The sequence below is a fragment of the Schistocerca gregaria genome, chromosome 2 (genome assembly GCF_023897955.1).
Source record: "Schistocerca gregaria isolate iqSchGreg1 chromosome 2, iqSchGreg1.2, whole genome shotgun sequence".
NCBI lineage: Eukaryota > Metazoa > Arthropoda > Insecta > Orthoptera > Acrididae > Schistocerca > Schistocerca gregaria.
In genome coordinates, this window is record NC_064921.1 from 971,062,988 (window position 1) to 971,081,304 (window position 18,317).

The 18,317-nt window shown below is 42.6% G+C and overlaps 38 non-coding genes across 38 annotated transcripts; 20 read left to right on the plus strand and 18 right to left on the minus strand.

The window, feature by feature from the left end:
• Nucleotides 1-186: 186 nt before the first annotated feature.
• On the plus strand, nt 187-275 carry Trnay-gua (transfer RNA tyrosine (anticodon GUA)). Its single transcript is given in 2 exon segments — nt 187-223; nt 240-275. It is a non-coding gene; the product is annotated as a tRNA-Tyr (tRNA).
• Nucleotides 276-633: 358 nt separating this feature from the next.
• On the minus strand, nt 634-705 carry Trnaq-cug (transfer RNA glutamine (anticodon CUG)). Its single transcript has one exon. It is a non-coding gene; the product is annotated as a tRNA-Gln (tRNA).
• A 247-nt stretch (nt 706-952) lies between these two features.
• Trnay-gua (transfer RNA tyrosine (anticodon GUA)) lies at nt 953-1,041 on the plus strand. The gene is given in 2 exon segments: nt 953-989; nt 1,006-1,041. It is a non-coding gene; the product is annotated as a tRNA-Tyr (tRNA).
• Nucleotides 1,042-1,399: 358 nt separating this feature from the next.
• Trnaq-cug (transfer RNA glutamine (anticodon CUG)) lies at nt 1,400-1,471 on the minus strand. Its single transcript has one exon. It is a non-coding gene; the product is annotated as a tRNA-Gln (tRNA).
• Nucleotides 1,472-1,718: 247 nt separating this feature from the next.
• Nucleotides 1,719-1,807, plus strand: Trnay-gua (transfer RNA tyrosine (anticodon GUA)). Its single transcript is given in 2 exon segments — nt 1,719-1,755; nt 1,772-1,807. It is a non-coding gene; the product is annotated as a tRNA-Tyr (tRNA).
• A 358-nt stretch (nt 1,808-2,165) lies between these two features.
• Nucleotides 2,166-2,237, minus strand: Trnaq-cug (transfer RNA glutamine (anticodon CUG)). Its single transcript has one exon. It is a non-coding gene; the product is annotated as a tRNA-Gln (tRNA).
• Nucleotides 2,238-2,484: 247 nt separating this feature from the next.
• Trnad-guc (transfer RNA aspartic acid (anticodon GUC)) lies at nt 2,485-2,573 on the plus strand. Its single transcript is given in 2 exon segments — nt 2,485-2,521; nt 2,538-2,573. It is a non-coding gene; the product is annotated as a tRNA-Asp (tRNA).
• Nucleotides 2,574-2,931: 358 nt separating this feature from the next.
• Nucleotides 2,932-3,003, minus strand: Trnaq-cug (transfer RNA glutamine (anticodon CUG)). The gene has a single exon. It is a non-coding gene; the product is annotated as a tRNA-Gln (tRNA).
• Nucleotides 3,004-3,250: 247 nt separating this feature from the next.
• Trnay-gua (transfer RNA tyrosine (anticodon GUA)) lies at nt 3,251-3,339 on the plus strand. The gene is given in 2 exon segments: nt 3,251-3,287; nt 3,304-3,339. It is a non-coding gene; the product is annotated as a tRNA-Tyr (tRNA).
• A 677-nt stretch (nt 3,340-4,016) lies between these two features.
• On the plus strand, nt 4,017-4,105 carry Trnay-gua (transfer RNA tyrosine (anticodon GUA)). Its single transcript is given in 2 exon segments — nt 4,017-4,053; nt 4,070-4,105. It is a non-coding gene; the product is annotated as a tRNA-Tyr (tRNA).
• A 358-nt stretch (nt 4,106-4,463) lies between these two features.
• Nucleotides 4,464-4,535, minus strand: Trnaq-cug (transfer RNA glutamine (anticodon CUG)). Its single transcript has one exon. It is a non-coding gene; the product is annotated as a tRNA-Gln (tRNA).
• Nucleotides 4,536-4,782: 247 nt separating this feature from the next.
• Trnay-gua (transfer RNA tyrosine (anticodon GUA)) lies at nt 4,783-4,871 on the plus strand. The gene is given in 2 exon segments: nt 4,783-4,819; nt 4,836-4,871. It is a non-coding gene; the product is annotated as a tRNA-Tyr (tRNA).
• Nucleotides 4,872-5,229: 358 nt separating this feature from the next.
• Nucleotides 5,230-5,301, minus strand: Trnaq-cug (transfer RNA glutamine (anticodon CUG)). Its single transcript has one exon. It is a non-coding gene; the product is annotated as a tRNA-Gln (tRNA).
• A 247-nt stretch (nt 5,302-5,548) lies between these two features.
• Trnay-gua (transfer RNA tyrosine (anticodon GUA)) lies at nt 5,549-5,637 on the plus strand. Its single transcript is given in 2 exon segments — nt 5,549-5,585; nt 5,602-5,637. It is a non-coding gene; the product is annotated as a tRNA-Tyr (tRNA).
• Nucleotides 5,638-5,995: 358 nt separating this feature from the next.
• Trnaq-cug (transfer RNA glutamine (anticodon CUG)) lies at nt 5,996-6,067 on the minus strand. Its single transcript has one exon. It is a non-coding gene; the product is annotated as a tRNA-Gln (tRNA).
• Nucleotides 6,068-6,314: 247 nt separating this feature from the next.
• Nucleotides 6,315-6,403, plus strand: Trnay-gua (transfer RNA tyrosine (anticodon GUA)). The gene is given in 2 exon segments: nt 6,315-6,351; nt 6,368-6,403. It is a non-coding gene; the product is annotated as a tRNA-Tyr (tRNA).
• A 358-nt stretch (nt 6,404-6,761) lies between these two features.
• On the minus strand, nt 6,762-6,833 carry Trnaq-cug (transfer RNA glutamine (anticodon CUG)). Its single transcript has one exon. It is a non-coding gene; the product is annotated as a tRNA-Gln (tRNA).
• A 247-nt stretch (nt 6,834-7,080) lies between these two features.
• Trnay-gua (transfer RNA tyrosine (anticodon GUA)) lies at nt 7,081-7,169 on the plus strand. Its single transcript is given in 2 exon segments — nt 7,081-7,117; nt 7,134-7,169. It is a non-coding gene; the product is annotated as a tRNA-Tyr (tRNA).
• Nucleotides 7,170-7,527: 358 nt separating this feature from the next.
• Nucleotides 7,528-7,599, minus strand: Trnaq-cug (transfer RNA glutamine (anticodon CUG)). Its single transcript has one exon. It is a non-coding gene; the product is annotated as a tRNA-Gln (tRNA).
• A 247-nt stretch (nt 7,600-7,846) lies between these two features.
• On the plus strand, nt 7,847-7,935 carry Trnay-gua (transfer RNA tyrosine (anticodon GUA)). The gene is given in 2 exon segments: nt 7,847-7,883; nt 7,900-7,935. It is a non-coding gene; the product is annotated as a tRNA-Tyr (tRNA).
• Nucleotides 7,936-8,293: 358 nt separating this feature from the next.
• On the minus strand, nt 8,294-8,365 carry Trnaq-cug (transfer RNA glutamine (anticodon CUG)). Its single transcript has one exon. It is a non-coding gene; the product is annotated as a tRNA-Gln (tRNA).
• A 247-nt stretch (nt 8,366-8,612) lies between these two features.
• Trnay-gua (transfer RNA tyrosine (anticodon GUA)) lies at nt 8,613-8,701 on the plus strand. Its single transcript is given in 2 exon segments — nt 8,613-8,649; nt 8,666-8,701. It is a non-coding gene; the product is annotated as a tRNA-Tyr (tRNA).
• A 358-nt stretch (nt 8,702-9,059) lies between these two features.
• Trnaq-cug (transfer RNA glutamine (anticodon CUG)) lies at nt 9,060-9,131 on the minus strand. Its single transcript has one exon. It is a non-coding gene; the product is annotated as a tRNA-Gln (tRNA).
• A 247-nt stretch (nt 9,132-9,378) lies between these two features.
• Trnay-gua (transfer RNA tyrosine (anticodon GUA)) lies at nt 9,379-9,467 on the plus strand. The gene is given in 2 exon segments: nt 9,379-9,415; nt 9,432-9,467. It is a non-coding gene; the product is annotated as a tRNA-Tyr (tRNA).
• Nucleotides 9,468-9,825: 358 nt separating this feature from the next.
• Nucleotides 9,826-9,897, minus strand: Trnaq-cug (transfer RNA glutamine (anticodon CUG)). The gene has a single exon. It is a non-coding gene; the product is annotated as a tRNA-Gln (tRNA).
• Nucleotides 9,898-10,144: 247 nt separating this feature from the next.
• Nucleotides 10,145-10,233, plus strand: Trnay-gua (transfer RNA tyrosine (anticodon GUA)). Its single transcript is given in 2 exon segments — nt 10,145-10,181; nt 10,198-10,233. It is a non-coding gene; the product is annotated as a tRNA-Tyr (tRNA).
• A 358-nt stretch (nt 10,234-10,591) lies between these two features.
• On the minus strand, nt 10,592-10,663 carry Trnaq-cug (transfer RNA glutamine (anticodon CUG)). The gene has a single exon. It is a non-coding gene; the product is annotated as a tRNA-Gln (tRNA).
• A 246-nt stretch (nt 10,664-10,909) lies between these two features.
• Nucleotides 10,910-10,998, plus strand: Trnay-gua (transfer RNA tyrosine (anticodon GUA)). The gene is given in 2 exon segments: nt 10,910-10,946; nt 10,963-10,998. It is a non-coding gene; the product is annotated as a tRNA-Tyr (tRNA).
• Nucleotides 10,999-11,356: 358 nt separating this feature from the next.
• Nucleotides 11,357-11,428, minus strand: Trnaq-cug (transfer RNA glutamine (anticodon CUG)). The gene has a single exon. It is a non-coding gene; the product is annotated as a tRNA-Gln (tRNA).
• A 247-nt stretch (nt 11,429-11,675) lies between these two features.
• Nucleotides 11,676-11,764, plus strand: Trnay-gua (transfer RNA tyrosine (anticodon GUA)). The gene is given in 2 exon segments: nt 11,676-11,712; nt 11,729-11,764. It is a non-coding gene; the product is annotated as a tRNA-Tyr (tRNA).
• A 297-nt stretch (nt 11,765-12,061) lies between these two features.
• Trnaq-cug (transfer RNA glutamine (anticodon CUG)) lies at nt 12,062-12,133 on the minus strand. The gene has a single exon. It is a non-coding gene; the product is annotated as a tRNA-Gln (tRNA).
• Nucleotides 12,134-12,380: 247 nt separating this feature from the next.
• Trnay-gua (transfer RNA tyrosine (anticodon GUA)) lies at nt 12,381-12,469 on the plus strand. The gene is given in 2 exon segments: nt 12,381-12,417; nt 12,434-12,469. It is a non-coding gene; the product is annotated as a tRNA-Tyr (tRNA).
• A 358-nt stretch (nt 12,470-12,827) lies between these two features.
• Trnaq-cug (transfer RNA glutamine (anticodon CUG)) lies at nt 12,828-12,899 on the minus strand. Its single transcript has one exon. It is a non-coding gene; the product is annotated as a tRNA-Gln (tRNA).
• Nucleotides 12,900-13,146: 247 nt separating this feature from the next.
• Nucleotides 13,147-13,235, plus strand: Trnay-gua (transfer RNA tyrosine (anticodon GUA)). Its single transcript is given in 2 exon segments — nt 13,147-13,183; nt 13,200-13,235. It is a non-coding gene; the product is annotated as a tRNA-Tyr (tRNA).
• Nucleotides 13,236-13,593: 358 nt separating this feature from the next.
• Nucleotides 13,594-13,665, minus strand: Trnaq-cug (transfer RNA glutamine (anticodon CUG)). Its single transcript has one exon. It is a non-coding gene; the product is annotated as a tRNA-Gln (tRNA).
• Nucleotides 13,666-13,912: 247 nt separating this feature from the next.
• Nucleotides 13,913-14,001, plus strand: Trnay-gua (transfer RNA tyrosine (anticodon GUA)). The gene is given in 2 exon segments: nt 13,913-13,949; nt 13,966-14,001. It is a non-coding gene; the product is annotated as a tRNA-Tyr (tRNA).
• Nucleotides 14,002-14,359: 358 nt separating this feature from the next.
• Nucleotides 14,360-14,431, minus strand: Trnaq-cug (transfer RNA glutamine (anticodon CUG)). Its single transcript has one exon. It is a non-coding gene; the product is annotated as a tRNA-Gln (tRNA).
• Nucleotides 14,432-14,678: 247 nt separating this feature from the next.
• Trnay-gua (transfer RNA tyrosine (anticodon GUA)) lies at nt 14,679-14,767 on the plus strand. The gene is given in 2 exon segments: nt 14,679-14,715; nt 14,732-14,767. It is a non-coding gene; the product is annotated as a tRNA-Tyr (tRNA).
• Nucleotides 14,768-18,317: the final 3,550 nt, after the last annotated feature.

Here is an 18,317-nt window from a genome sequence, read left to right on the forward strand (position 1 = left end):
TACCTGCATATTTTAACCTAATCGACACCATCGAGCATTATAAAACTTAATCTGGGCAATGTTTGCAGTTGCAGCCGATGATTGCATTTCCTGTGCGTCTATATGGCCGCGCTGAGTAGCAGTGGATGCAGACGGCAGACAGAGACGGACGTAAAGCAATGGGTAGGAATAAGAAAGTATACAGAGCCTCTGGTAGCTCAGTTGGTAGAGCGGTGGACTGTAGTGGAGGATTCACAGTTATCCATAGGTCGCTGGTTCAAATCCGGCCCAGTGGACTGTTTTTCTAATCTCATCAGCAAAGAGGCTCCAGAGAATGCCCACTGAGTCAGAACCTCCCTATGTTTTAAACCTATTTTAAAGGAAATTCATTTGCTCAGCTTGTAATAGCTAGTTGATAATCATGGGATTTTTAACCTTCGTGGGATAATGATATTTCTTCGAATTATCGTAAAATTGCTTGCTCTTACAGGTATTACTCGTTTAATGTTCTATATAGGTCACAATGTCGCACCAATATTCGGCCGTTTTGTAGACGCATCGTTTTTTACACAAACGTAGAAACTAACGCCGTGAGCCTATTGCTGCTACTTCCTCAGCGAGAAACTCTTGTTACAGAAAATTTAGACTAAACGAAGGTTCCACCGAGATTCGAACTTGGATCGCTGGATTCAGAGTCCAGAGTGCTAACCGTTACACCATGGAACCAGACAGCAGAATAAGACTCGTAATACACTTAGCAGTCCTCTGACATACTTCAGACACTTCCTACTTGCATATTTTAACCTAATCGACACCATCGAGCATTATAAAACTTAATCTGGGCAATGTTTGCAGTTGCAGCCGATGATTGCATTTCCTGTGCGTCTATATGGCCGCGCTGAGTAGCAGTGGATGCAGACGGCAGACAGGGACGGACGTAAAGCAATGAGTAGGAATAAGAAAGTATACAGAGCCTCTGGTAGCTCAGTTGGTAGAGCGGTGGACTGTAGTGGAGGATTAACAGTTGTCCATAGGTCGCTGGTTCGAATCCGGCCCAGAGGACTGTTTCTCTAATCTCATCAGCAAAGAGGCTCCAGAGAATGTCCACTGAGTCAGAACCTCCCTATGTTTTAAACCTATTTTAAAGGAAATTCATTTGCTCAGCTTGTAATAGCTAGTTGATAATCATGGGATTTTTAACCTTCGTGGGATAATGATATTTCTTCGAATTATCGTAAAATTGCTTGCTCTTACAGGTATTACTCGTTTAATGTTCTATATAGGTCACAAAGTCGCACCAATATTCGGCCGTTTTATAGACGCATCGTTTTTTACACAAACGTAGAAACTAACGCCGTGAGCCTATTGCTGCTACTTCCTCAGCGAGAAACTCTTATTACAGAAAATTTAGACTAAACGAAGGTTCCACCGAGATTCGAACTCGGATCGCTGGATTCAGAGTCCAGAGTGCTAACCGTTACACCATGGAACCAGACAGCAGGATAAGACTCGTAATACACTTAGCAGTCCTCTGACATACTTCAGACACTTCCTACTTGCATATTTTAACCTAATCGACACCATCGAGCATTATAAAACTTAATCTGGGCAATGTTTGCAGTTGCAGCCGATGATTGCATTTCCTGTGCGTCTATATGGCCGCGCTGAGTAGCAGTGGATGCAGACGGCAGACAGGGACGGACGTAAAGCAATGAGTAGGAATAAGAAAGTATACAGAGCCTCTGGTAGCTCAGTTGGTAGAGCGGTGGACTGTAGTGGAGGATTCACAGTTATCCATAGGTCGCTGGTTCAAATCCGGCCCAGAGGACTGTTTTTCTAATCTCATCAGCAAAGAGGCTCCAGAGAATGCCCACTGAGTCAGAACCTCCCTATGTTTTAAACCTATTTTAAAGGAAATTCATTTGCTCAGCTTGTAATAGCTAGTTGATAATCATGGGATTTTTAACCTTCGTGGGATAATGATATTTCTTCGAATTATCGTAAAATTGCTTGCTCTTACAGGTATTACTCGTTTAATGTTCTATATAGGTCACAAAGTCGCACCAATATTCGGCCGTTTTATAGACGCATCGTTTTTTACACAAACGTAGAAACTAACGCCGTGAGCCTATTGCTGCTACTTCCTCAGCGAGAAACTCTTATTACAGAAAATTTAGACTAAACGAAGGTTCCACCGAGATTCGAACTCGGATCGCTGGATTCAGAGTCCAGAGTGCTAACCGTTACACCATGGAACCAGACAGCAGGATAAGACTCGTAATACACTTAGCAGTCCTCTGACATACTTCAGACACTTCCTACTTGCATATTTTAACCTAATCGACACCATCGAGCATTATAAAACTTAATCTGGGCAATGTTTGCAGTTGCAGCCGATGATTGCATTTCCTGTGCGTCTATATGGCCGCGCTGAGTAGCAGTGGATGCAGACGGCAGACAGGGACGGACGTAAAGCAATGAGTAGGAATAAGGAAGTATACAGAGCCTCTGGTAGCTCAGTTGGTAGAGCGGTGGACTGTCGTGGAGGATTCACAGTTATCCATAGGTCGCTGGTTCAAATCCGGCCCAGAGGACTCTTTTTCTAATCTCATCAGCCAAGAGGCTCCAGAGAATGCCCACTGAGTCAGAACCTCCCTATGTTTTAAACCTATTTTAAAGGAAATTCATTTGCTCAGCTTGTAATAGCTAGTTGATAATCATGGGATTTTTAACCTTCGTGGGATAATGATATTTCTTCGAATTATCGTAAAATTGCTTGCTCTTACAGGTATTACTCGTTTAATGTTCTATATAGGTCACAAAGTCGCACCAATATTCGGCCGTTTTATAGACGCATCGTTTTTTACACAAACGTAGAAACTAACGCCGTGAGCCTATTGCTGCTACTTCCTCAGCGAGAAACTCTTATTACAGAAAATTTAGACTAAACGAAGGTTCCACCGAGATTCGAACTCGGATCGCTGGATTCAGAGTCCAGAGTGCTAACCGTTACACCATGGAACCAGACAACAGGATAAGACTCGTAATACACTTAGCAGTCCTCTGACATACTTCAGACACTTCCTACTTGCATATTTTAACCTAATCGACACCATCGAGCATTATAAAACTTAATCTGGGCAATGTTTGCAGTTGCAGCCGATGATTGCATTTCCTGTGCGTCTATATGGCCGCGCTGAGTAGCAGTGTGTGCAGACGGCAGACAGGGACGGACGTAAAGCAATGAGTAGGAATAAGAAAGTATACAGAGCCTCTGGTAGCTCAGTTGGTAGAGCGGTGGACTGTAGTGGAGGATTCACGGTTATCCATAGGTCGCTGGTTCAAATCCGGCCCAGAGGACTGTTTTTCTAATCTCATCAGCAAAGAGGCTCCAGAGAATGCCCACTGAGTCAGAACCTCCCTATGTTTTAAACCTATTTTAAAGGAAATTCATTTGCTCAGCTTGTAATAGCTAGTTGATAATCATGGGATTTTTAACCTTCGTGGGATAATGATATTTCTTCGAATTATCGTAAAATTGCTTGCTCTTACAGGTATTACTCGTTTAATGTTCTATATAGGTCACAAAGTCGCACCAATATTCGGCCGTTTTATAGACGCATCGTTTTTTACACAAACGTAGAAACTAACGCCGTGAGCCTATTGCTGCTACTTCCTCAGCGAGAAACTCTTATTACAGAAAATTTAGACTAAACGAAGGTTCCACCGAGATTCGAACTCGGATTGCTGGATTCAGAGTAAAGAGTGCTAACCGTTACACCATGGAACCAGACAGCAGGATAAGTCTCGTAATACACTTAGCAGTCCTCTGACATACTTCAGACACTTCCTACTTGCATATTTTAACCTAATAGACACCATCGAGCATTATAAAACTTAATCTGGGCAATGTTTGCAGTTGCAGCCGATGATTGCATTTCCTGTGCGTCTATATGGCCGCGCTGAGTAGCAGTGTGTGCAGACGGCAGACAGGGACGGACGTAAAGCAATGAGTAGGAATAAGAAAGTATACAGAGCCTCTGGTAGCTCAGTTGGTAGAGCGGTGGGCTGTAGTGGAGGATTCACAGTTATCCATAGGTCGCTGGTTCAAATCCGGCCCAGAGGACTGTTTTTCTAATCTCATCAGCAAAGAGGCTCCAGAGAATGCCCACTGAGTCAGAACCTCCCTATGTTTTAAACCTATTTTAAAGGAAATTCATTTGCTCAGCTTGTAATAGCTAGTTGATAATCATGGGATTTTTAACCTTCGTGGGATAATGATATTTCTTCGAATTATTGTAAAATTGCTTGCTCTTACAGGTATTACTCGTTTAATGTTCTATATAGGTCACAAAGTCGCACCAATATTCGGCCGTTTTATAGACGCATCGTTTTTTACACAAACGTAGAAACTAACGCCGTGAGCCTATTGCTGCTACTTCCTCAGCGAGAAACTCTTATTACAGAAAATTTAGACTAAACGAAGGTTCCACCGAGATTCGAACTCGGATCGCTGGATTCAGAGTCCAGAGTGCTAACCGTTACACCATGGAACCAGACAGCAGGATAAGACTCGTAATACACTTAGCAGTCCTCTGACATACTTCAGACACTTCCTACTTGCATATTTTAACCTAATCGACACCATCGAGCATTATAAAACTTAATCTGGGCAATGTTTGCAGTTGCAGCCGATGATTGCATTTCCTGTGCGTCTATATGGCCGCGCTGAGTAGCAGTGTGTGCAGACGGCAGACAGGGACGGACGTAAAGCAATGAGTAGGAATAAGAAAGTATACAGAGCCTCTGGTAGCTCAGTTGGTAGAGCGGTGGACTGTAGTGGAGGATTCACAGTTATCCATAGGTCGCTGGTTCAAATCCGGCCCAGAGGACTGTTTTTCTAATCTCATCAGCAAAGAGGCTCCAGAGAATGCCCACTGAGTCAGAACCTCCCTATGTTTTAAACCTATTTTAAAGGAAATTCATTTGCTCAGCTTGTAATAGCTAGTTGATAATCATGGGATTTTTAACCTTCGTGGGATAATGATATTTCTTCGAATTATCGTAAAATTGCTTGCTCTTACAGGTATTACTCGTTTAATGTTCTATATAGGTCACAAAGTCGCACCAATATTCGGCCGTTTTATAGACGCATCGTTTTTTACACAAACGTAGAAACTAACGCCGTGAGCCTATTGCTGCTACTTCCTCAGCGAGAAACTCTTATTACAGAAAATTTAGACTAAACGAAGGTTCCACCGAGATTCGAACTCGGATCGCTGGATTCAGAGTCCAGAGTGCTAACCGTTACACCATGGAACCAGACAACAGGATAAGACTCGTAATACACTTAGCAGTCCTCTGACATACTTCAGACACTTCCTACTTGCATATTTTAACCTAATCGACACCATCGAGCATTATAAAACTTAATCTGGGCAATGTTTGCAGTTGCAGCCGATGATTGCATTTCCTGTGCGTCTATATGGCCGCGCTGAGTAGCAGTGTGTGCAGACGGCAGACAGGGACGGACGTAAAGCAATGAGTAGGAATAAGAAAGTATACAGAGCCTCTGGTAGCTCAGTTGGTAGAGCGGTGGACTGTAGTGGAGGATTCACAGTTATCCATAGGTCGCTGGTTCAAATCCGGCCCAGAGGACTGTTTTTCTAATCTCATCAGCAAAGAGGCTCCAGAGAATGCCCACTGAGTCAGAACCTCCCTATGTTTTAAACCTATTTTAAAGGAAATTCATTTGCTCAGCTTGTAATAGCTAGTTGATAATCATGGGATTTTTAACCTTCGTGGGATAATGATATTTCTTCGAATTATCGTAAAATTGCTTGCTCTTACAGGTATTACTCGTTTAATGTTCTATATAGGTCACAAAGTCGCACCAATATTCGGCCGTTTTATAGACGCATCGTTTTTTACACAAACGTAGAAACTAACGCCGTGAGCCTATTGCTGCTACTTCCTCAGCGAGAAACTCTTATTACAGAAAATTTCGACTAAACGAAGGTTCCACCGAGATTCGAACTCGGATCGCTGGATTCAGAGTCCAGAGTGCTAACCGTTACACCATGGAACCAGACAGCAGGATAAGACTCGTAATACACTTAGCAGTCCTCTGACATACTTCAGACACTTCCTACTTGCATATTTTAACCTAATCGACACCATCGAGCATTATAAAACTTAATCTGGGCAATGTTTGCAGTTGCAGCCGATGATTGCATTTCCTGTGCGTCTATATGGCCGCGCTGGATAGCAGTGTGTGCAGACGGCAGACAGGGACGGACGTAAAGCAATGAGTAGGAATAAGAAAGTATACAGAGCCTCTGGTAGCTCAGTTGGTAGAGCGGTGGACTGTAGTGGAGGATTCACAGTTATCCATAGGTCGCTGGTTCAAATCCGGCCCAGAGGACTGTTTTTCTAATCTCATCAGCAAAGAGGCTCCAGAGAATGCCCACTGAGTCAGAACCTCCCTATGTTTTAAACCTATTTTAAAGGAAATTCATTTGCTCAGCTTGTAATAGCTAGTTGATAATCATGGGATTTTTAACCTTCGTGGGATAATGATATTTCTTCGAATTATTGTAAAATTGCTTGCTCTTACAGGTATTACTCGTTTAATGTTCTATATAGGTCACAAAGTCGCACCAATATTCGGCCGTTTTATAGACGCATCGTTTTTTACACAAACGTAGAAACTAACGCCGTGAGCCTATTGCTGCTACTTCCTCAGCGAGAAACTCTTATTACAGAAAATTTAGACTAAACGAAGGTTCCACCGAGATTCGAACTCGGATCGCTGGATTCAGAGTCCAGAGTGCTAACCGTTACACCATGGAACCAGACAGCAGGATAAGACTCGTAATACACTTAGCAGTCCTCTGACATACTTCAGACACTTCCTACTTGCATATTTTAACCTAATCGACACCATCGAGCATTATAAAACTTAATCTGGGCAATGTTTGCAGTTGCAGCCGATGATTGCATTTCCTGTGCGTCTATATGGCCGCGCTGAGTAGCAGTGTGTGCAGACGGCAGACAGGGACGGACGTAAAGCAATGAGTAGGAATAAGAAAGTACACAGAGCCTCTGGTAGCTCAGTTGGTAGAGCGGTGGACTGTAGTGGAGGATTCACAGTTATCCATAGGTCGCTGGTTCAAATCCGGCCCAGAGGACTGTTTTTCTAATCTCATCAGCAAAGAGGCTCCAGAGAATGCCCACTGAGTCAGAACCTCCCTATGTTTTAAACCTATTGTAAAGGAAATTCATTTGCTCAGCTTGTAATAGCTAGTTGATAATCATGGGATTTTTAACCTTCGTGGGATAATGATATTTCTTCGAATTATCGTAAAATTGCTTGCTCTTACAGGTATTACTCGTTTAATGTTCTATATAGGTCACAAAGTCGCACCAATATTCGGCCGTTTTATAGACGCATCGTTTTTTACACAAACGTAGAAACTAACGCCGTGAGCCTATTGCTGCTACTTCCTCAGCGAGAAACTCTTATTACAGAAAATTTAGACTAAACGAAGGTTCCACCGAGATTCGAACTCGGATCGCTGGATTCAGAGTCCAGAGTGCTAACCGTTACACCATGGAACCAGACAGCAGGATAAGACTCGTAATACACTTAGCAGTCCTCTGACATACTTCAGACACTTCCTACTTGCATATTTTAACCTAATCGACACCATCGAGCATTATAAAACTTAATCTGGGCAATGTTTGCAGTTGCAGCCGATGATTGCATTTCCTGTGCGTCTATATGGCCGCGCTGAGTAGCAGTGTGTGCAGACGGCAGACAGGGACGGACGTAAAGCAATGAGTAGGAATAAGAAAGTATACAGAGCCTCTGGTAGCTCAGTTGGTAGAGCGGTGGACTGTAGTGGAGGATTCACAGTTATCCATAGGTCGCTGGTTCAAATCCGGCCCAGAGGACTGTTTTTCTAATCTCATCAGCAAAGAGGCTCCAGAGAATGCCCACTGAGTCAGAACCTCCCTATGGTTTAAACCTATTTTAAAGGAAATTCATTTGCTCAGCTTGTAATAGCTAGTTGATAATCATGGGATTTTTAACCTTCGTGGGATAATGATATTTCTTCGAATTATCGTAAAATTGCTTCCTCTTACAGGTATTACTCGTTTAATGTTCTATATAGGTCACAAAGTCGCACCAATATTCGGCCGTTTTATAGACGCATCGTTTTTTACACAAACGTAGAAACTAACGCCGTGAGCCTATTGCTGCTACTTCCTCAGCGAGAAACTCTTATTACAGAAAATTTAGACTAAACGAAGGTTCCACCGAGATTCGAACTCGGATCGCTGGATTCAGAGTCCAGAGTGCTAACCGTTACACCATGGAACCAGACAGCAGGATAAGACTCGTAATACACTTAGCAGTCCTCTGACATACTTCAGACACTTCCTACTTGCATATTTTAACCTAATCGACACCATCGAGCATTATAAAACTTAATCTGGGCAATGTTTGCAGTTGCAGCCGATGATTGCATTTCCTGTGCGTCTATATGGCCGCGCTGAGTAGCAGTGTGTGCAGACGGCAGACAGGGACGGACGTAAAGCAATGAGTAGGAATAAGAAAGTACACAGAGCCTCTGGTAGCTCAGTTGGTAGAGCGGTGGACTGTAGTGGAGGATTCACAGTTATCCATAGGTCGCTGGTTCAAATCCGGCCCAGAGGACTGTTTTTCTAATCTCATCAGCAAAGAGGCTCCAGAGAATGCCCACTGAGTCAGAACCTCCCTATGTTTTAAACCTATTGTAAAGGAAATTCATTTGCTCAGCTTGTAATAGCTAGTTGATAATCATGGGATTTTTAACCTTCGTGGGATAATGATATTTCTTCGAATTATCGTAAAATTGCTTGCTCTTACAGGTATTACTCGTTTAATGTTCTATATAGGTCACAAAGTCGCACCAATATTCGGCCGTTTTATAGACGCATCGTTTTTTACACAAACGTAGAAACTAACGCCGTGAGCCTATTGCTGCTACTTCCTCAGCGAGAAACTCTTATTACAGAAAATTTCGACTAAACGAAGGTTCCACCGAGATTCGAACTCGGATCGCTGGATTCAGAGTCCAGAGTGCTAACCGTTACACCACGGAACCAGACAGCAGGATAAGACTCGTAATACACTTAGCAGTCCTCTGACATACTTCAGACACTTCCTACTTGCATATTTTAACCTAATCGACACCATCGAGCATTATAAAACTTAATCTGGGCAATGTTTGCAGTTGCAGCCGATGATTGCATTTCCTGTGCGTCTATATGGCCGCGCTGAGTAGCAGTGTGTGCAGACGGCAGACAGGGACGGACGTAAAGCAATGAGTAGGAATAAGAAAGTATACAGAGCCTCTGGTAGCTCAGTTGGTAGAGCGGTGGACTGTAGTGGAGGATTCACAGTTATCCATAGGTCGCTGGTTCAAATCCGGCCCAGAGGACTGTTTTTCTAATCTCATCAGCAAAGAGGCTCCAGAGAATGCCCACTGAGTCAGAACCTCCCTATGTTTTAAACCTATTTTAAAGGAAATTCATTTGCTCAGCTTGTAATAGCTAGTTGATAATCATGGGATTTTTAACCTTCGTGGGGTAATGATATTTCTTCGAATTATCGTAAAATTGCTTGCTCTTACAGGTATTACTCGTTTAATGTTCTATATAGGTCACAAAGTCGCACCAATATTCGGCCGTTTTATAGACGCATCGTTTTTTACACAAACGTAGAAACTAACGCCGTGAGCCTATTGCTGCTACTTCCTCAGCGAGAAACTCTTATTACAGAAAATTTCGACTAAACGAAGGTTCCACCGAGATTCGAACTCGGATCGCTGGATTCAGAGTCCAGAGTGCTAACCGTTACACCATGGAACCAGACAGCAGGATAAGACTCGTAATACACTTAGCAGTCCTCTGACATACTTCAGACACTTCCTACTTGCATATTTTAACCTAATCGACACCATCGAGCATTATAAAACTTAATCTGGGCAATGTTTGCAGTTGCAGCCGATGATTGCATTTCCTGTGCGTCTATATGGCCGCGCTGAGTAGCAGTGTGTGCAGACGGCAGACAGGGACGGACGTAAAGCAATGAGTAGGAATAAGAAAGTATACAGAGCCTCTGGTAGCTCAGTTGGTAGAGCGGTGGACTGTAGTGGAGGATTCACAGTTATCCATAGGTCGCTGGTTCAAATCCGGCCCAGAGGACTGTTTTTCTAATCTCATCAGCAAAGAGGCTCCAGAGAATGCCTACTGAGTCAGAACCTCCCTATGTTTTAAACCTATTTTAAAGGAAATTCATTTGCTCAGCTTGTAATAGCTAGTTGATAATCATGGGATTTATAACCTTCGTGGGATAATGATATTTCTTCGAATTATCGTAAAATTGCTTGCTCTTACAGGTATTACTCGTTTAATGTTCTATATAGGTCACAAAGTCGCACCAATATTCGGCCGTTTTATAGACGCATCGTTTTTTACACAAACGTAGAAACTAACGCCGTGAGCCTATTGCTGCTACTTCCTCAGCGAGAAACTCTTATTACAGAAAATTTAGACTAAACGAAGGTTCCACCGAGATTCGAACTCGGATCGCTGGATTCAGAGTCCAGAGTGCTAACCGTTACACCATGGAACCAGACAGCAGGATAAGACTCGTAATACACTTAGCAGTCCTCTGACATACTTCAGACACTTCCTACTTGCATATTTTAACCTAATCGACACCATCGAGCATTATAAAACTTAATCTGGGCAATGTTTGCAGTTGCAGCCGATGATTGCATTTCCTGTGCGTCTATATGGCCGCGCTGAGTGCAGTGTGTGAAGACGGCAGACAGGGACGGACGTAAAGCAATGAGTAGGAATAAGAAAGTATACAGAGCCTCTGGTAGCTCAGTTGGTAGAGCGGTGGACTGTAGTGGAGGATTCACAGTTATCCATAGGTCGCTGGTTCAAATCCGGCCCAGAGGACTGTTTTTCTAATCTCATCAGCAAAGAGGCTCCAGAGAATGCCCACTGAGTCAGAACCTCCCTATGTTTTAAACCTATTTTAAAGGAAATTCATTTGCTCAGCTTGTAATAGCTAGTTGATAATCATGGGATTTTTAACCTTCGTGGGATAATGATATTTCTTCGAATTATCGTAAAATTGCTTGCTCTTACAGGTATTACTCGTTTAATGTTCTATATAGGTCACAAAGTCGCACCAATATTCGGCCGTTTTATAGACGCATCGTTTTTTACACAAACGTAGAAACTAACGCCGTGAGCCTATTGCTGCTACTTCCTCAGCGAGAAACTCTTATTACAGAAAATTTAGACTAAACGAAGGTTCCACCGAGATTCGAACTCGGATCGCTGGATTCAGAGTCCAGAGTGCTAACCGTTACACCATGGAACCAGACAGCAGGATAAGACTCGTAATACACTTAGCAGTCCTCTGACATACTTCAGACACTTCCTACTTGCATATTTTAACCTAATCGACACCATCGAGCATTATAAAACTTAATCTGGGCAATGTTTGCAGTTGCAGCCGATGATTGCATTTCCTGTGCGTCTATATGGCCGCGCTGAGTAGCAGTGTGTGCAGACGGCAGACAGGGACGGACGTAAAGCAATGAGTAGGAATAAGAAAGTATACAGAGCCTCTGGTAGCTCAGTTGGTAGAGCGGTGGACTGTAGTGGAGGATTCACAGTTATCCATAGGTCGCTGGTTCAAATCCGTCCCAGAGGACTGTTTTTCTAATCTCATCAGCAAAGAGGCTCCAGAGAATGCCCACTGAGTCAGAACCTCCGTATGTTTTAAACCTATTTTAAAGGAAATTCATTTGCTCAGCTTGTAATAGCTAGTTGATAATCATGGGATTTTTAACCTTCGTGGGATAATGATATTTCTTCGAATTATCGTAAAATTGCTTGCTCTTACAGGTATTACTCGTTTAATGTTCTATATAGGTCACAAAGTCGCACCAATATTCGTCCGTTTTATAGAAGCGAGAAACTCTTATTACAGAAAATTTAGACTAAACGAAGGTTCCACCGAGATTCGAACTCGGATCGCTGGATTCAGAGTCCAGAGTGCTAAACGTTACACCATGGAACCAGACAGCAGGATAAGACTCGTAATACACTTAGCAGTCCTCTGACATACTTCAGACACTTCCTACTTGCATATTTTAACCTAATCGACACCATCGAGCATTATAAAACTTAATCTGGGCAATGTTTGCAGTTGCAGCCGATGACTGCATTTCCTGTGCGTCTATATGGCCGCGCTGAGTAGCAGTGGATGCAGACGGCAGACAGGGACGGACGTAAAGCAATGAGTAGGAATAAGAAAGTATACAGAGCCTCTGGTAGCTCAGTTGGTAGAGCGGTGGACTGTAGTGGAGGATTCACAGTTATCCATAGGTCGCTGGTTCAAATCCGGCCCAGAGGACTGTTTTTCTAATCTCATCAGCAAAGAGGCTCCAGAGAATGCCCACTGAGTCAGAACCTCCCTATGTTTTAAACCTATTTTAAAGGAAATTCATTTGCTCAGCTTGTAATAGCTAGTTGATAATCATGGGATTTTTAACCTTCGTGGGATAATGATATTTCTTCGAATTATCGTAAAATTGCTTGCTCTTACAGGTATTACTCGTTTAATGTTCTATATAGGTCACAAAGTCGCACCAATATTCGGCCGTTTTATAGACGCATCGTTTTTTACACAAACGTAGAAACTAACGCCGTGAGCCTATTGCTGCTACTTCCTCAGCGAGAAACTCTTATTACAGAAAATTTAGACTAAACGAAGGTTCCACCGAGATTCGAACTCGGATCGCTGGATTCAGAGTCCAGAGTGCTAACCGTTACACCATGGAACCAGACAGCAGGATAAGACTCGTAATACTCTTAGCAGTCCTCTGACATACTTCAGACACTTCCTACTTGCATATTTTAACCTAATCGACACCATCGAGCATTATAAAACTTAATCTGGGCAATGTTTGCAGTTGCAGCCGATGATTGCATTTCCTGTGCGTCTATATGGCCGCGCTGAGTAGCAGTGTGTGCAGACGGCAGACAGGGACGGACGTAAAGCAATGAGTAGGAATAAGAAAGTATACAGAGCCTCTGGTAGCTCAGTTGGTAGAGCGGTGGACTGTAGTGGAGGATTCACAGTTATCCATAGGTCGCTGGCTCAAATCCGGCCCAGAGGACTGTTTTTCTAGTCTCATCAGCAAAGAGGCTCCAGAGAATGCCCACTGAGTCAGAACCTCCCTATGTTTTAAACCTATTTTAAAGGAAATTCATTTGCTCAGCTTGTAATAGCTAGTTGATAATCATGGGATTTTTAACCTTCGTGGGATAATGATATTTCTTCGAATTATCGTAAAATTGCTTGCTCTTACAGGTATTACTCGTTTAATGTTCTATATAGGTCACAAAGTCGCACCAATATTCGGCCGTTTTATAGACGCATCGTTTTTTACACAAACGTAGAAACTAACGCCGTGAGCCTATTGCTGCTACTTCCTCAGCGAGAAACTCTTATTACAGAAAATTTAGACTAAACGAAGGTTCCACCGAGATTCGAACTCGGATCGCTGGATTCAGAGTCCAGAGTGCTAAACGTTACACCATGGAACCAGACAGCGGGATAAGACTCGTAATACACTTAGCAGTCCTCTGACATACTTCAGACACTTCCTACTTGCATATTTTAACCTAATCGACACCATCGAGCATTATAAAACTTAATCTGGGCAATGTTTGCAGTTGCAGCCGATGATTGCATTTCCTGTGCGTCTATATGGCCGCGCTGAGTAGCAGTGGATGCAGACGGCAGACAGGGACGGACGTAAAGCAATGAGTAGGAATAAGAAAGTATACAGAGCCTCTGGTAGCTCAGTTGGTAGAGCGGTGGACTGTAGTGGAGGATTCACAGTTATCCATAGGTCGCTGGTTCAAATCCGGCCCAGAGGACTGTTTTTCTAATCTCATCAGCAAAGAGGCTCCAGAGAATGCCCACTGAGTCAGAACCTCCCTATGTTTTAAACCTATTTTAAAGGAAATTCATTTGCTCAGCTTGTAATAGCTAGTTGATAATCATGGGATTTTTAACCTTCGTGGGATAATGATATTTCTTCGAATTATCGTAAAATTGCTTGCTCTTACAGGTATTACTCGTTTAATGTTCTATATATGTCACAAAGTCGCACCAATATTCGGCCGTTTTATAGACGCATCGTTTTTTACACAAACGTAGAAACTAACGCCGTGAGCCTATTGCTGCTACTTCCTCAGCGAGAAACTCTTATTACAGAAAATTTCGACTAAACGAAGGTTCCACCGAGATTCGAACTCGGATCGCTGGATTCAGAGTCTAGAGTGCTAACCGTTACACCATGGAACCAGACAGCAGGATAAGACTCGTAATACACTTAGCAGTCCTCTGACATACTTCAGACACTTCCTACTTGCATATTTTAACCTAATCGACACCATCGAGCATTATAAAACTTAATCTGGGCAATGTTTGCAGTTGCAGCCGATGATTGCATTTCCTGTGCGTCTATATGGCCGCGCTGAGTAGCAGTGTGTGAAGACGGCAGACAGGGACGGACGTAAAGCAATGAGTAGGAATAAGAAAGTATACAGAGCCTCTGGTAGCTCAGTTGGTAGAGCGGTGGACTGTAGTGGAGGATTCACAGTTATCCATAGGTCGCTGGTTCAAATCCGGCCCAGAGGACTGTTTTTCTAATCTCATCAGCAAAGAGGCTCCAGAGAATGCCCACTGAGTCAGAACCTCCCTATGTTTTAAACCTATTTTAAAGGAAATTCATTTGCTCAGCTTGTAATAGCTAGTTGATAATCATGGGATTTTTAACCTTCGTGGGATAATGATATTTCTTCGAATTATCGTAAAATTGCTTGCTCTTACAGGTATTACTCGTTTAATGTTCTATATAGGTCACAAAGTCGCACCAATATTCGGCCGTTTTATAGACGCATCGTTTTTTACACAAACGTAGAAACTAACGCCGTGAGCCTATTGCTGCTACTTCCTCAGCGAGAAACTCTTATTACAGAAAATTTAGACTAAACGAAGGTTCCACCGAGATTCGAACTCGGATCGCTGGATTCAGAGTCCAGAGTGCTAACCGTTACACCATTTTTTTTTTTTTTTTTTTTTTTTTTTTTTTCCTCATCCACTGCTTCTCGGCAATCTAGCATACTTCTTTGCAATATATAATAAAGTTGTAGGAAGTAGTGGACCCTGAACCTGTATATTATTTTTTTTAATTTCTGTTTAGTTTTTTTATTGTTATTATTATTATTTTTGTTTGTTTGTTATTTTTTTTATTGTAAAAGAAAAATCTTCATGGAATGTGAAGAAGGAATTTTATGTTAAGGCACTAATTCCATAGCCTCCTTTCCTTCTTGAGATTAATAATAATAATAAAAAAGTATGTTCCCTTCCATGGAAACAAATGAGACTTCCTTCTCAGTCATAAAATGAATGTATAAGAAAACAATTTATCTTTAACCCTGCGATACTGGCTTTCGGCTTCGGCTTCTTCTGTGCAATAAACAAAATAGCCTTCTTTGCCAGCAGAGGATAAGTGATTGTAATATGAAACTGTAAAATTGTACTTCTCCCCAATTGTTTTTGTTTAAGCGTCGTTTCGCTTAAATAAACGATTTTTGTTTATCTCGTTGGCTTGTCAACCAATGCCCAGTCGCTCGAATACAATTTTAAGCATATTGCCGTAGTTTTTCTTGTGGTCTTTATATTTCAGGGCGTTATAAAAAGCACACTTCAAGTACATGTAAAAATCAGTGGAATTGTCATTTCCCAGGTGATTAATTACGTAATTCACATAGTGTCCCATTAACCAATGGACCGAGTTGTTTTTTGCTGCTGGAAAATAGCAAGTCTGAGGCCTGAGGAATGTAACAGGGGGAAAATTTTCCACCGAAGATCTCGTAAGAAAAGCCAGTTGTTCCCTAATCCAATTACAGAGTTGTAGATTGCCACCGCACGTGAATCTGTGCACTAACGTGTCGATCAATTTACATTTGAGACATAGGTTCGTGTCGCTAACGCCGATTGCATGTAACCTTTCATTGGTGCTTACGGTCTCATTCACTGTTTTATACCACGCTGACTTGACGTCCGATGGTAGACCACGCATATTAATATTTTTCCATATGGCGTCCCAATCAGTGTGTGGGTATTTACTTTCCAATTTGTTTCTCCCCTCCATTTTCTTTCGATGGCACAGAATATCGCGGGCCGTGATCCGTCGTGAGTTGATGATGACACCGCCGAGATAGCTGAATTCCACAAAATATACACGAACGTACTGGAGCCGGTTATTTATTTTTTGCACATTCACCGGCGCCTGTAAACTGGCAGGCCTGACAACTTCAAATAATTTAGTTGTAATGCTATCAGCGTGGTCGCTAAGGATAGTGGCGGTCCTTTTTATAAAAAGCGCAGACGCCTTATTTCTGATGTCAACTAACCCCAAACCTCCATTCCTGGGATCTAAGGTCGCAGTTTTTGCGTCGACTCTGAATATATCCCCTCTCCAAAGATAGCTGGCAATGGTAGACATTATCTTTTTTCCAATCATTTTCGGTAGTGGGAAGATCTGTGCGATAAAGTAACTCCTGGAGAGAATGCAGTGGTTAATGAAAATCACCCTCTGAACTTGGTTCATGTTACGGTGGAGGTTTTCCCTTGTTGTTCCAAGAAGTTGTCCCGACGTATTTCTCCAATTGATAGCTGCCATTTTTAACGGACAAGGTGTCAGTGTTATTCCTAGTGCTTTGCATTGGGTGACCATTGTGGCCCAGGCTAAGGTGGTATGTTGAAAACCCCGCAGGTTTAGGAGTTTGCTTTTGTTTGCGTTGACACCTGCTCCGGAGACTCTACAGTACTTTTTAATTAGCGTTTCCAATTTCAAAATGTCGTCGGGATTTCGCAGGACGACTCCGACATCATCGGCATAGGCGTTTATGACTGTTCGGTGACCAGATAATGTGATGCCAGTTAGAGTGGCATGAACACTGCGGAGGAAAGGTTCTAATGAAAGCACGAATAGGAACATGGAAAGGGGGCTTCCTTGAGGAACGCCGCGCCTGATCTGAATCTGCTTTGTCCTCTGGCAGTTAACTGATATACAAGCGCTGATGCCTGTTGCAACATTTCTGATCACACTTACGACTCGCTCATTAAAACCTATTTTGTTCAGTGTGGCACTAAGGAATCTATGATCCACACGATCAAATGCTTTCTGGAAGTCAATAAACATGATAGCACATTTTATGGTGGTCACAGCAGTGATTGCAATTATATCTCTATATTCAGCTATGCTTTTGAAAATGCTCTTGGTAGGCACACAGGACTGGTATGGACTTACTATCTTTTTGGCCAACTGTGAGAGTCTGTTGTTTAAAATTCTGCCGATGATTTTATAATCGGAGTTTAACAGGGAGATAGGACGAAAGTTGTTGAGGTTTCTTTTTGCAGCATTTTTTGGGATTAGTACTATTGTGCTCTCTTTAAAAACAGCAGGTAAATGCTTTCCCTGAAGCACCTCGTTCGTCATTCGGGTAAACATGTCACCAATCAGTGGCCAGTATCGTTTATAAAATTCAACAGGCAAACCATCCGGTCCCGGCGATTTCCTCAGAGGAGATTTGCAGATGATTCTGTGGATATCTTCGTTAGTACACTCAACGAGAAAGTCTTCGTTTTCCTCGTCCGAGACCTGTGGAGCTATGTAACTAAGGAACTCATCGAAGGACTCTTCACATACCGGGTTGGCAGTGTATAGGTCTTCGTAATATTTGTGCACTGCATTGACGATGTCTCTCTGAGTCGTGAGTGTCTCGCCAGTTTCAGACTGAAGTCCATCAATGAAGGTGCGTCTCCTGTTTCTTTCGTGCTTCAGTAGATGGTACAAGGAAGCATGTTCATCCTCCACGACTGTCTTAGCCTTGGATTTTAATTTCAGACCCTCCATCTGCTGTCTTTTAAGACTGAGCAATTTGGCCTTAGTTTGCTTGATATCTGCCAGACGGACGTTGGAAGTGTTTGCCTGCTCATATAAATTTCGCAGCATGGTATAATAAAATTCTATGGAATTTTTCAAGTCTTTCGATCGTTGTACACTATACTGGATGAGAACTTTTCTCAGTTTAGGCTTTGCCCTGTTGCACCACCAGTCTAGTACTGAGACGTGTCTATCTGCAGAGCGGAGGCACAACGCCCACGCTTCTGTCAAACT